This window comes from Zingiber officinale, chromosome 8A, assembly GCF_018446385.1.
Source record: "Zingiber officinale cultivar Zhangliang chromosome 8A, Zo_v1.1, whole genome shotgun sequence".
Classification (NCBI taxonomy): Eukaryota; Viridiplantae; Streptophyta; class Magnoliopsida; order Zingiberales; family Zingiberaceae; genus Zingiber; species Zingiber officinale.
In genome coordinates, this window is record NC_056000.1 from 135,676,443 (window position 1) to 135,689,232 (window position 12,790).

At 34.2% G+C, this 12,790-nt stretch overlaps 1 protein-coding gene across 1 annotated transcript in view; it reads left to right on the forward strand.

The window, feature by feature from the left end:
• Positions 1-8,891: 8,891 nt before the first annotated feature.
• Positions 8,892-12,790, forward strand: part of LOC122010368 (transmembrane protein 64-like) — a 42,356-nt gene continuing 38,457 nt past the window's right edge. The window contains exon 1 of the mRNA XM_042566876.1: positions 8,892-9,027. The gene's annotated coding sequence lies outside the window, so the exon portion shown is untranslated. The remainder of the gene's footprint in view (positions 9,028-12,790) is intronic.

Genomic DNA, 12,790 nt, shown 5'->3' on the forward strand with positions numbered 1-12,790 from the left:
TCTCGTATATCCTGACTTTATTCAACAACATTAAACAAACAACTCAATTATCTTCATTTAATTCTTTATTCATTATGCTAGCAGTAGCTCCAAATATAATTGAACTATACATGTGAGCTGTATGCATATTTGTGACTAATAAACTCCAATGACTCTATTCTCTTATATTAAATTTTCATTGGGATCATATGTCAAGAACATCACTAAGTGAGGTGGAACATGTGAGATAAATTTGATCAATTCATGTCATGAATGAAAGAGGTCGTCTCTTTTACTTTATTTTCCTCTAGTCTGACACCTTCAACGTTAGCTACTCTCCTACTCTCCTTAATTATCCCTTTTGGTTTTTCCTCTTTATTAGTGGACCCCACTTAGTTTTTTTTGGAAAAATAAAAATATATTGAATCCAAAGAAAAAAAGAGGTACAAATTGGATCACGCAAGTCCAATCGCCAGCATCAACCATCCCATATAGCTAATGGGAAGCCATCACACACTCACCCCAATCAAACCACTAGTCCTTGCGAGTTACTTATGTCTGACGCAACGTCAGATCAGAGTATACTCCCCAAAGACCGGTATACATGAGTTTGCACACTTTTGAAGATCTTCTCAATATCTAACTGCCCCTCTCTAAAGAAACTATCATTCCTCGCTCACCAAACATAATGAATTATAGAAGACAATGCCAGGTGACACACCTTTGTTGACACCCTACTCCCTCGATAGTATCTCCCAAAGACTCGCACAATCTGTCTGTATGTAGACATTTCCTTTCGCATATGAAACCATTCTTTAATCCTCCTCCAAAGCTCCGCAATAGGGGGATACCCAAAGTAAAAATGCTCCTGGGACTCTAGCACTTGATGGCAAAAGGTGCATTGCCGATTTTCCAAGTATTCCTGTGTATTACTAGTGGGGAGATGTCGTTGCGCTAACATCTAAAATGTAATTACATGGCTCGGCTGAACATATGACTTCCACATTGTCCGGACCCATGGTTTCTTAGGGCTAGGGTGCCTAAAAAAAATCATACGCTTGAGCCACTCTATCAGTCCGCTTTGTTAACCAATCTGCTAACATCTGTCTAGCAGCCTTTAGTGTCCCAGTTGCTAATAGGACAAGGTCCTGTATCGGAAGCAACCGCTTAATCAAGGGGAGACTCCAGGGGAGTTTGTGTGGATGACCTCCCAAGACCATACATCTGTGTGTCTCATGTAAATGTGATGCACTCACTTTATCCAAAGCGCATCCTCTTTGACATGTATCCACCATAACACTTTAGCTAAGAGAGCTAAGTTCCAAACATGTAAGTCTCGAAATCCCAAATCACCTTCATCCTTGGGTCTACACATATCTGCCTAAGAGATTGGTGGATGTTTAGATGTCCACGTGAAAGATTTGCATGTTGTAAATATGATCAATAATACCCATAGGAAGTGGTAAAATAGATAATCGGAAACACTCCACTCCCTGGATTACAATAGTAATGAGTTGCGCCTTGCTCGCATAAGATAGTGTTTTTTGAGGCCAAGCATTGATCCGTCAGACTAGTGAATCCAGCAGTGAGCTGTAATTAGAAATCCGTAGCCCGCTCTGCAACCAGAGGAATCCCAAGATACCTAAACGACATGGAACCCTCCTGAAAGCTCGTAATGGAATGAAGCTATGTACGTGTCATGTCATCAACCCCGGAGAGATAGATACAAGACTTTAGTTTGTTGATATGAAGGCCAGATGCTGCACGTAAGTAGTCAGTCAGTGTACCAACTGAACCTGCATCGCCTCTGCTAAAAAGAAGTAGATCATTTGCATAGGCCAAGTGCGCTAGTATGAGGTGGGCACACTTTGGATGGAAATTAAAATTAGGGCTGCCTATGCATTGTTGTATCTGTCTCCCAGATATTTCCCCACAAATGCCAAAAAGATATGGTGACAAACCTCTAGCTCCTTGAAAAGACCAAATGCCCCCCCCCCCCCCACTCCACTTAATAACTACCGAGAAGGATGTGGTAGTCACACTCTATAATTCATGCAACAAATTTTTCCAGGAATTGCAGTCCAATAAGGGCCTCATGCAGGAAATCCCAATGTTCCGAGTCAAAAGCCATTTGAAGATCGATCTTCATAATGCACCTCGGAGAAATCCGTTCTGTTGTACTTTCTAAAAAGATCCTGGGCCATGGTGAATATTGTCAGTAATGAGACAACCTTGCACAAAAGTTGCTTGGGATTGATGTAATATCTGATCCAATATGACAGACATTTTGCTCGCTAAGATTTTCGAAATAACCTTGTAGAATACCATAGAGCAGGAGATCGGCTAATAATCTATCATTTTGTTTGCATGGGCTGACTTTGGGACAAGAGATATTAAGGAATGGTTCCATCTTTTGAGCAATTTACCACAGTTGAAAAACTCCAGTACAGCAGCAGTAAAGCCCCCTCCAACCGTGTTCCAAGCTTGTTTGAAAAATTTTGAACCATAGCCATCAGATCCCGGCACCCTCTGATTCCCTATAGCAAAAAGTGCTGCCTTAATTTCTTCAGATGTGGGGAGACAAACCATCTGTTCTTGTTGGGCAGAATCTAACTTCCGTCCAAACTGCAGGCAATCATAAGGAAATGTTGTTCGGTTTCTTGTTGAACCAAGCTGGCCTATGAAGTCTGCTGTGAATGCCTGCACCACCTTCGTAAATGACTCCGTAAGGCTGCCATCTTCCTTCTCCACAACTGTGACCTCATTCCTTTTGTTTTTTCTTTTTACAAGTGCATGAAAATAAGAGGAATTGCGGTCCACTTGCTTGAAATATCCCAGCTTAGCACGTTGCATGCAGAAGCTATGTTCAGAGGCATTTAAATGGCCTGTTGCCTCAAAAAAAAAAAAATTACTATGTTCACTTATGAGGACCAGGAAACCTCTTGATACTCTAGTACTACTAAAGTTTTTGAGAAATAGAAAATTGTCATCTCTAGATTTTGTGACTATTGACGAACTTCTTACAGTAGGAGAAGCCTTGTATGTTGCTCTATACAAGGTAGAGAGGGATTAAAAATGATATGTTGTGCCAAAAGGATGTTCACATATCTCCACAATGACATGATATTGTCCACTTTGGGCCTAAGCCCTTATGGTTTTGCTCTTGGGCTCTACCCAAAAGGTCTCATGCCAATGGAGATATCCTGCATCCTTTTACCAAATCTTTTCAATGTGAGACTTTAATTGAACTCCTATAATCCTCCTCTTAAACGAAGGACCACAATTACTCTTATGGTATGAGCCTCCCCGCGAGCATTCGGCCACCTTGACATGTTCTGGGCCTCTCCGCAAGCATCCGCTTCCGGTCACCTTGACCTATTCCGAGCCTCCCTATGAGCAGTCGGTCACCTTGACCTGCTTCGGGCCTCCCTGCGAGCATCCGGTAACTCTAACCTACTTGCCTCCCCGCAAGTATCCGGTTACCTTGATCTGCTCCAAACCTCCCCGCAAGCATCCAACCATCTTGACCTGCTCTGGGCCTCCCCGCGAGTATCCGGTCACCCTGACTTGCTTCGGGACCTTCCCGCAAGCATCCAGTCAACCTGACCTACCCGGGCCTATCCTCAATTTCGTTTAAGGCCACCCCACATGACATTTGGTCTTGACCATGACTCTGATACCATTTGTTGTGCCCAAAGGATGTTCACATATCTCCACAATGGCATGATATTGTCCACTTTGGGCCTAAGCTCTCATGACTTTGCTCTTGGGCTCTACCCAAAAGGTCTCATGCCAATGGAGATATCCTACATCCTTTTAACCCCATGATCTTTCCAGATCTTTCCAATGTGAGATTTTGATTGAACCCCAACATAATAAATAAGCAACATCGACCACTTAATTAATTCATGATTTAAAAGAGGATTAAAAGTTGCCTATAGTTGACAACCAAGTACTAATATTATGTTGATATAATCATTGGAAGATGAGACAATCAAATTTGAATACTATGTTTATTTGATAGGCACATAACTTTATTTTTAATAATAGGAAAATTTTAATATTGATTATTGATAATAATATATGTTTATTTATTTTAATTATGTCAATATGATATATGAATACAAATATAGTCTAGCCACAAATGATGTATTAATGACTCTTAAAAGTGTGATATTAAAAATATAATAATCAAATAAAAGTTAGATTTGAAGTAATTAATTAAAGTCAATTATTTTGAGTGGCTACAACTCTTTTGGTGATCCTTTTTTTTGGTGCCATTTAGATTCAAAATGGATGCTAATAAATATTGGTAAATATAAAATAATTTCTTGCTAGTTATTGTCTAGAGGCAAATGTTATGTATGAATCAATCAAACTACTGCGTTAATGCTTCGTTGTTTCCCGAAAGAAACATGTTGTAGGGTCTGATTGCAATATCTCATTAAGGACCACTATATGAGAATTTAGTTGCAGTGTTAAATATACAAGAGTTCTCACATTCTTTGTTGAATAAGGACATATTATAAGAATACGAATTGCCTTAAATTTGAAAAATGTAGTTTCACTCATTGCTAATGGAGGTAGCGACTATAATAATTAACAGAAGAATTGATAGTTTGTGGTTATAAGAGATAAAATGAATAGAGGAAAAGACAAATATGATAGAGAACTTAGGATTTAAATTATGGTACAATGAAAGAAGTAGGGTATTAAATGACCTATGAAGTTATTTAAACGGTATAAAAACAAAGAAGACTATAAAATTGTTCAAATTATAAAGGAATTAATGAACTATTCCATGAAATTTTAAAAAAGAAAGAAAAATGATTAAGGAGACTAAGGTATCAAAAATTAATTTGGATTCATGCCTTTAAAGGTCGATGAAAACTCTACATCTAAAACTTACACATGGTATTTATTCCTTCGAAAAAATTTATGATAGACTGTTAAGAGAAATTACGTGGAAAATTTTAAAAAAGAAAGTTGTAGCGTAACATATATTGAAATAAGAATGTAATAATAAGAGTGAATATTCCATGCAGGTTAACTTAAGTGTTTCGATAAAGATAAGATTATATTAAGGATTAGCTCTAAATTGCATCTCTTTACACTAGTCATGGATGAACTTACTAGACATATTCAAGAAGAGTTACTATGGTGCATGCTATTTGCAGATGACAACGAGTAAATGTTAAATTCCAATCTTGGCAGGAAATATTAGAATTAGAAATAAAAGTTTTTAGGCATAGTAAAACAATAGTTAAGATAGAAGATGACGAGTGTTGCAATTGAGAGTTTAATTATCTATGATCATTTTTGCAAAAGGATAAGAGGTTGATAGTAATGTTTATATAAGATACAAGTAAAATGGTTAAAATAGAGGGGGTTGTTGTTTTTTGTGATCATAAGATACCTTTAAAGTCTAAAGAGAAGTTTTACAAAATGACAGACCTACTATGTCATATTGAGTTGAATGTTGGGTTATAAATTGAGCACATGAGTAGAAGATGTGAGTTGTAGAGAAGAGGATATTAAGGTGATGTGTAGACATATGATGGTAAACAAGATAAGAAATGTAAATATTAGAGAAAAAATTGAGGTTGGTTCTATTGATAGAATTGAAAGAGATGCATTTAAGATGGTATGAGCATGTAGTAACATGAAACCATGACATATACGCATATTAATTTAGGAAGACCAAAGAAAACTTATTAATAACAATTGAGCTCAATCCCCTACTATATCCCCATAAATATATATATATATATATATATATATATATATATATATGGGGATATAGTAGGGGATTGAGCTCAATGGCATGGGAGAATCCATATACCAATTTCACTTAGTGAGATAAAAGGTTGACTACCAATAACGACAATTAAGTCTTATTCTATTAGGTGGGATAGTCGTATCATACCAAATATATAAAAAATGATTAATGCTCAAATTCTTATAAATGCTTATAAATAAATTTCAAAAATTGCATAAATTCATTTTCAATAAAATTATATTATAAAAATATTTTTTTTATCAAAATAAGAATCAACAATCTAACACCTCACCTGAAATATAAAATCAATAGAAGGCATTTATAAAAAAATCAAATCTTATTAAGAATAATTTTTAAATTAATATAAAAGGGCAGTTCGGTGCACGAAGCTCCCACCATGTGGGGTTCCGGGGAAGGATCCATTGTACGCAGCCTTACCTGCTTTTTGCAGAGGCTGTTTCCAGGATTCGAACCCGTGACCTTTTGGTCACATGACAACTTTACCGTTGCGCCAAGGCTCCCCTTCTTTTAATATAAAAAAATTTTAAATTTAAATTAATATATATATTTAAAAATAAAAAAATATTGAAATCATATCAACACGACATAATATGGAATTGAAATTGTATTGTTCCAGTTTGAGATTAAAATTTCAGCACCGTTTAAAATTTTAAACTTGGTACACGAGTGTATCGTTTTTCCATCAATCAAGCTTCGAGCTTATGCACTCAATTATCAAAATCTTTTTACAACAAGACTCACTTCAAATAGTTGACTCAATTGAAAGGAGAGTAACTTGTTCTCATGGATTATTATAGTGATAATGTTAACATCAATCAAGTTAGCTTGTCTCTAACTTGAGATAGGAAACCTCAATGAAAGCAAGTCAGACTCTCTTTTCCTAGCTTGTGTTATGTGGGAATGTACCTACCATGGAAGGGAGGGGCAATATAGGTGAGCTTCACATTGTAGGCAATACCATGTGGCGAGGATTACATAGTGGATGATGCAACTTAGGGTGGATGCCATGACATGGAGAGGGGATGACGAACATGCAACATGGGGGTAGAAATGAAAATTAGGGTAGCTTAGGTCTCTATAATATAAACATATAAGACTAACATATAACTAATACTATATAGCTTATTATAAGACTTACATAATATATCTTATAGTTTACAACTTATATTAATTCTTATTTTGTATAATACAGTTTATAATCTATCAACAGATAACATAATAGATCGTATAACTTAGAACTTAAATAGAACTTGTATAACTTAAATTAGAATAATAAGTTATTTATCTTGTAACTTAAATTATATTTTCATCTAATAAGTTTAAATATATTAATTTATTAAGTTACATTATTAGGTTAATTATCCCATCTATTAACTTGTTTATTTAAAAATTATTAAATGAATTAAGTAAAAAAATTATTTTTATTATATTGCATCACCCTATCCATTCAAAATTTGGATTTTTTTGATGAATATTTAAATCAAGCCAGTTTAGTATTTTTTAAAATATAAAATATATTAATTAAAAAAATTCTTTTATTAATATTTGTTTGCTATAGATAGTTACTATTGTGTTATATTTGAGATAATGAATGTTGAGTTCAAGTTTTCATATTATTTGTGAAATATTTGATACTTATTTAGTAAAAGTTAATTTAGGAATAGTTGAAATCCATCCAGTAAACATGGTAGGATCAAGTAGTTTTAAAGTAGATTTAATTTGGATTTCTTTTGATTAGTTTAAAATTAAATCAATTTTACCTATAGAATAATTTATTTATTATTAGTAGTATATATATTATATTTAATCTACTTACTCCATCTTAAAGAGTTTTTTTTCTCTGTTATTGATGAACAAATGAAATAGGAAAAAATTTAACATCCTTTAGGTATTTTTTTATTCTCTATTTACCTCATGGATCGATGGAGGGGAAGATAATTAATGTGTTTTTTTTCTCTATTTACCTTGTGGATGGATAGAGGGGGGAAAATAACTATTCTTTAAAAAAAGTTAAGTTCTTTTTTTCTCTGTATTTATCGTCGTGGACGAATAAAGGAGGGCAAAAATTAATGAAAATTATAATTGTATAAAAAATAAAAAAAAAGAAAAAGAAAAAAAAACTGACTTGTCATACCAACGTGTCATCGTGAGGCGGCAACCATGCCTAGTGGAGGCCGCCGCAAGGTCATGGCTACCTCCACAACCTTGTGTGCTGGTTGGTTTCGGTGCCAATTGGTGGGTAGAATGGTAAATTCTACCCATGTCAACCGGAATGGCTTGACATTTTATTCGATGATCCTATGCCCCCACTTTGAAAAGGCTACCACATTGGATCCATACTACTCATGTCGATACTTGTATTCAAATTTGAGTTAAAAAAAAAAAAAGGCAACCCGGTGCACGAAGCTTCCGTCATGCAGGGTCTCGGGGAAGGATCCATTGTACGCAGCCTTACCCCTGCTTTTTGCAAGAGGCTGTTTTCATGATTCGAACCCGTGACCTTTTGGTTACATGACAACAACTTTATCGTTGCACCAAGACTCCCCTTCAAATTTGAGTAATGTAGAACAAATAACCAAAGTATCAAGGCAACAATAAAAAATTGGATGTCGAATAATGCATTTGTAAGTACTTTCACAGCAATTGGAACGTCAATGTCAGAAAAAAGACTTGGGATCAGTTTTGATAGGCAACATAATTTTGATGATTAGTTGTAATAGGATCAAGTTGTGGTCTGCTGTTGTATGTTTGTATTGGTTTAGATTCTATTGTTATTCGTTCTGCAACAAAAGATGGTGGAATAGACATTGGAACAGGATGGCAAATTACCTCAGCCATTGCTTCTGAGGTTGTAGATGAGGTGGAGTAAAAATGAGTGGACTTATAATACCACAAATGTGCATATTACCTACGAGAGAATCTGTTGTATACTTGCTCAGTATTCTGTGAAATATTATTAATCTATGTGTGATCATTTCATGATGTGTTGGCTAGTGGTGGATGGACACTTGTTTAGATTATAAGCCACTAAGTTTGTCTTGTTGCCAATGGGATACATAATGGTTTAGTGTAGTTTGCTTATCTGAAAGTTGTATAACAATCACGTTTATCTTCTTTTTGGTTTTAGCTAATATTACCTTGTCTACCAGCTTGGTGGTGGGTATCTTTTTGGGTTGCCCATTGGCTTTATTGCTGACTCAATTGGAGCAACACTTGGTGCAACTGCTGCATTTCTACTTGGAAGAACGGTAAATGTTCGAATCATCTGAATATTGTTTTCAATAAATATGTTCAATTATTATTATCTTTATACTTATTTTTATATCATCAGCTTCATCATCAATTCAAATATTATTAGTTAATGTTAAGAATTTGAAGTTGTTTAGACATGTAATTTTTTTCTCTGCAATTTTTCCTACAAATGTAGAAAAGACACAGGTTTTATAGGATTTGATGAATTGATTATCACATGTTTTGAAAATAGGGTCTAGGACTAATGCCAACTTCTAGTTGGAGTGATATTATACTAGTATTCTAGCATCCATGCAGTAAGGTTCGGTATGACAAAAAGTGGTACTTTTAATTCTATTTTTATTGTAAAATGGACAATGAAAAACTATATTATAATTCTACAGTATAGTGAAATATAGTAGCATTGAGAATTTGAGACAAATTATTTTATGATTTTATTAGCTTGATAAGTCTGCTCATGAGGCTATTTTGAACTATGCCTCCTGTTTATCACATAAGACATGTTGTATAAACATTGAAATAATGTTTTAAATGCTCTAATTGAAAGACGAGTAATTGTTAGGGAAAGTTATTAGAATTGGATATTTAAGTAGTCCCCTCTACCTATATACTGTGTTGTAATTGACATTACATATACATCCATCTCAATTGTGTATCAATTGAAATACTCCTAATCATTTATAGCTAGGTCTCTAACACTTCCCCTCAAGATGGTTTAAAGATATTATAAAATTCAATATGTTCAATTCTAAGAGCCCTTACGTCCTTGATAAGTAAGCTTGCTAACCACTTGTTCGAGCAAACAAACAAAGTGGCATTTCGTTTGATAACTTTATTGGCTCAATAGGAGTATTATCTCGATAGGAGTATTATCCAACTCAGTATTAACTATTTGTCCCATAAGCTTATATGTAATAAGATATTGACCTAGTCTGCTTGCTTTTAGGATATCATGTTACCTACAACAACAACAACAACCAAGCCTTTTCCCATTAGGTGGGGTCGGCTGTATGAATCCTTTTACGCCATTGAGCTCTATCTTCTATTATATCATCATCTATATTTAAATAAATTTTATCTTGTTTTATTGTTACGAGCCAAGTCTTTTTTAGTCTTCCTCTTTCTTGTTTGATATGTATGTTTATCATAGTTCACATCGCCTAACTGGAGCATTTATTGGTCGTTTAAATACATGTCCGTACTATTTTAAACATGTCTCTCGGAGTTTTTTCTCAATAGATGCAACTCCGACTTTCTCTCTAATACTCTCATTTCTTATTTTGTTCATCCTCGTATGTCCACATATCCACCTTAACATCCTCATCTCTGCAACTCTCATCTTCTGCTCATGTGCTCGAGTCATAGCCCAACATTCAACCCCATATAATATAGCAGGTCTAACTGTGATTTTATAGAACTTACCTTTAAGTTTAAGAGGTACTTTACGGTCACATAAAACACTCGACACTCCCCTCCATTTCATCAATCCTGCTTGTATTCTATGTAAGACATCTCTCTCAATCCCTCCATCGTTTTACAAAAATGATCCTAAATATTTAAATCTCTCGGTTCCGGGCAACTCGTCATCTCCTATCTTAACAATTATTTCATTACTTCTAATATTGCTAAAATTAAATTCCATATATTCTGTCATTAATCTACTAAGCTTAAAACCTTTCCCTTCTAGTGTTTCCCTCCAAGATTCTAGTTTAGCATTTACTCCTTCACGTGTTTCATTTACCAAAATAATATCATCTGTAAACAACATGCACCACGGTATTGTGTCTTGAATGTGCGCAGTGAGTTCATCTATAATTAGTGTAAAAAGATAGAGACTTAGAGTTGATCCTTGATGTAACCCTATCTTTATTGGAAATGCTTCAGTTGCTCCGTCTGAAGTCTTTATTCTAGTCGTTACATCCTTACACATATCCTTAATTAGTTCAATATATGTTACGCTAACACCTCTCTTTTCTAAAATTCTTCATATAATTTCTCTTGGACTCTATCATAAGTTTTTTCTAAGTCAATGAATACTATGTGTAGATCTTGTTTTTGCTCCCGATATTTTTCAATTAATTGTCTAAGAAGATGTATAGCTTCTATTGTCGACCTTCCAAGCATGAACCCAAATTGATTTTTTGTCACTGTCTCCTTCCTTGATCTTTTTTTCTATTATTTTTTCCTAAAGTTTTGTAGTATGACTCATTAATTTAATACCCCTATAGTTTGCACAATTTTGTACGTTTCTCTTGTTCTTATATAAGGGAACTAGAGTACTTATCCTCCATTGGTCAGACATTTTTTTCGTTTTCAATATCATATTAAATAATTTTGTAAGCCATTCAATACCTTGTTTCCCTAAGCACTTCCATACCTCTATCGGAATATCATTTAGTCCAACGGCTTTTCCATTGTGCATCTCATTTAAAATTTGTTTTATTTCTGAAGTTTGAATTCTACGATAAAAATTAAAATTTCTATGCTCATTTGACCTACTTAAATTACCTAAGTTAAGTTGGTCACCTAAACCTTCATTAAAAAGTTAATGAAAATACCTCTTCCACCGTTCTTGTATTTCTCCATCGTTTACTAATACCCTATTACATTCATCTTTAATGCATTTTATTTGGCTAAGATCTCTTGTTTTCCTTTCTCTCACTTTGGCTAATACATTCTTAGCTTCTTTCTTGGCCATTGTATATTTTTTTTAAGTTTTCCTCGTTTTTACAAATATATAATTCCTTATAAGCTATTCGTTTTTTCTTCACTTTCTCTTGTACTTTCTCATTCCACCATCAAGATTCTTTACTTAGTGGTGCATGTCCCTTTGACTCACTGAGTACACTTTTAGCTACTATTTTCAACTTTGATATCATTTTATCCCATGTTATATTAGAGTCATCGTATATTTCATCTAATGCTTATATTTCTACCTTCTCCTTAAATATATTTTGCTTCCCATCCTTTAACTTCCACCACTTAATTCTAGGAATCATATATATTTTTTTTCTATTGATATTATATTTGAGGCATATATCCAATACTACTACCCTATATCCTCCAAAAGAAAAATAGTATCTTGGTGTCAATTGTCTATTTATAAGTGAATCTTTGGAATCTGTGTACCACATCTAAAGATGACCATGATAATGATATAACTATCCTTTTCCTAGAACTTTCTCGATATATTGGAGAATCCTAAAGGTTACTTCCTGTTGATCATTAAGCCCTAAGGAATACAACAATGGAGTTATAGGGCACAATTATTGGGTTTCTAGTGAAAATTTAAAGGTTAGAACAATAGGCAAGCAACAAAACAAGAGTATAATTTATACCTTTGTGGATCAAGAGTTGTCTAAGCATCTAGCCTCTACTTTGTCTTAATATGATTCTCTTGAGAAAAGCATGAAGGTGCTAGCATCTCAACATTAAACATCTTCTAAGAGGATTAGATCATTCAATGCTTGAATAATCATGTAATTGGAAAGAGTTTTCAATCGACACTAATGCACTATTTACTTGGAAGGGAGAAAAGAAGGGGTTATGTCTATTTGACAGGAAGAAATATGAAGTATATGAATCTAAGATTCTAAGCCCTTTCTTTGTCTACTTTGATAGAATAGGAATTAAAAAAAATAAATACAAACATCCATTCTACCTAGCTACGATTGGAGGGATGATTTTCTACATTTATATCTTTACAACTTACAATTACACACTAGACTTTAATTTTAAAGTAAAAAAAATTAAACAATA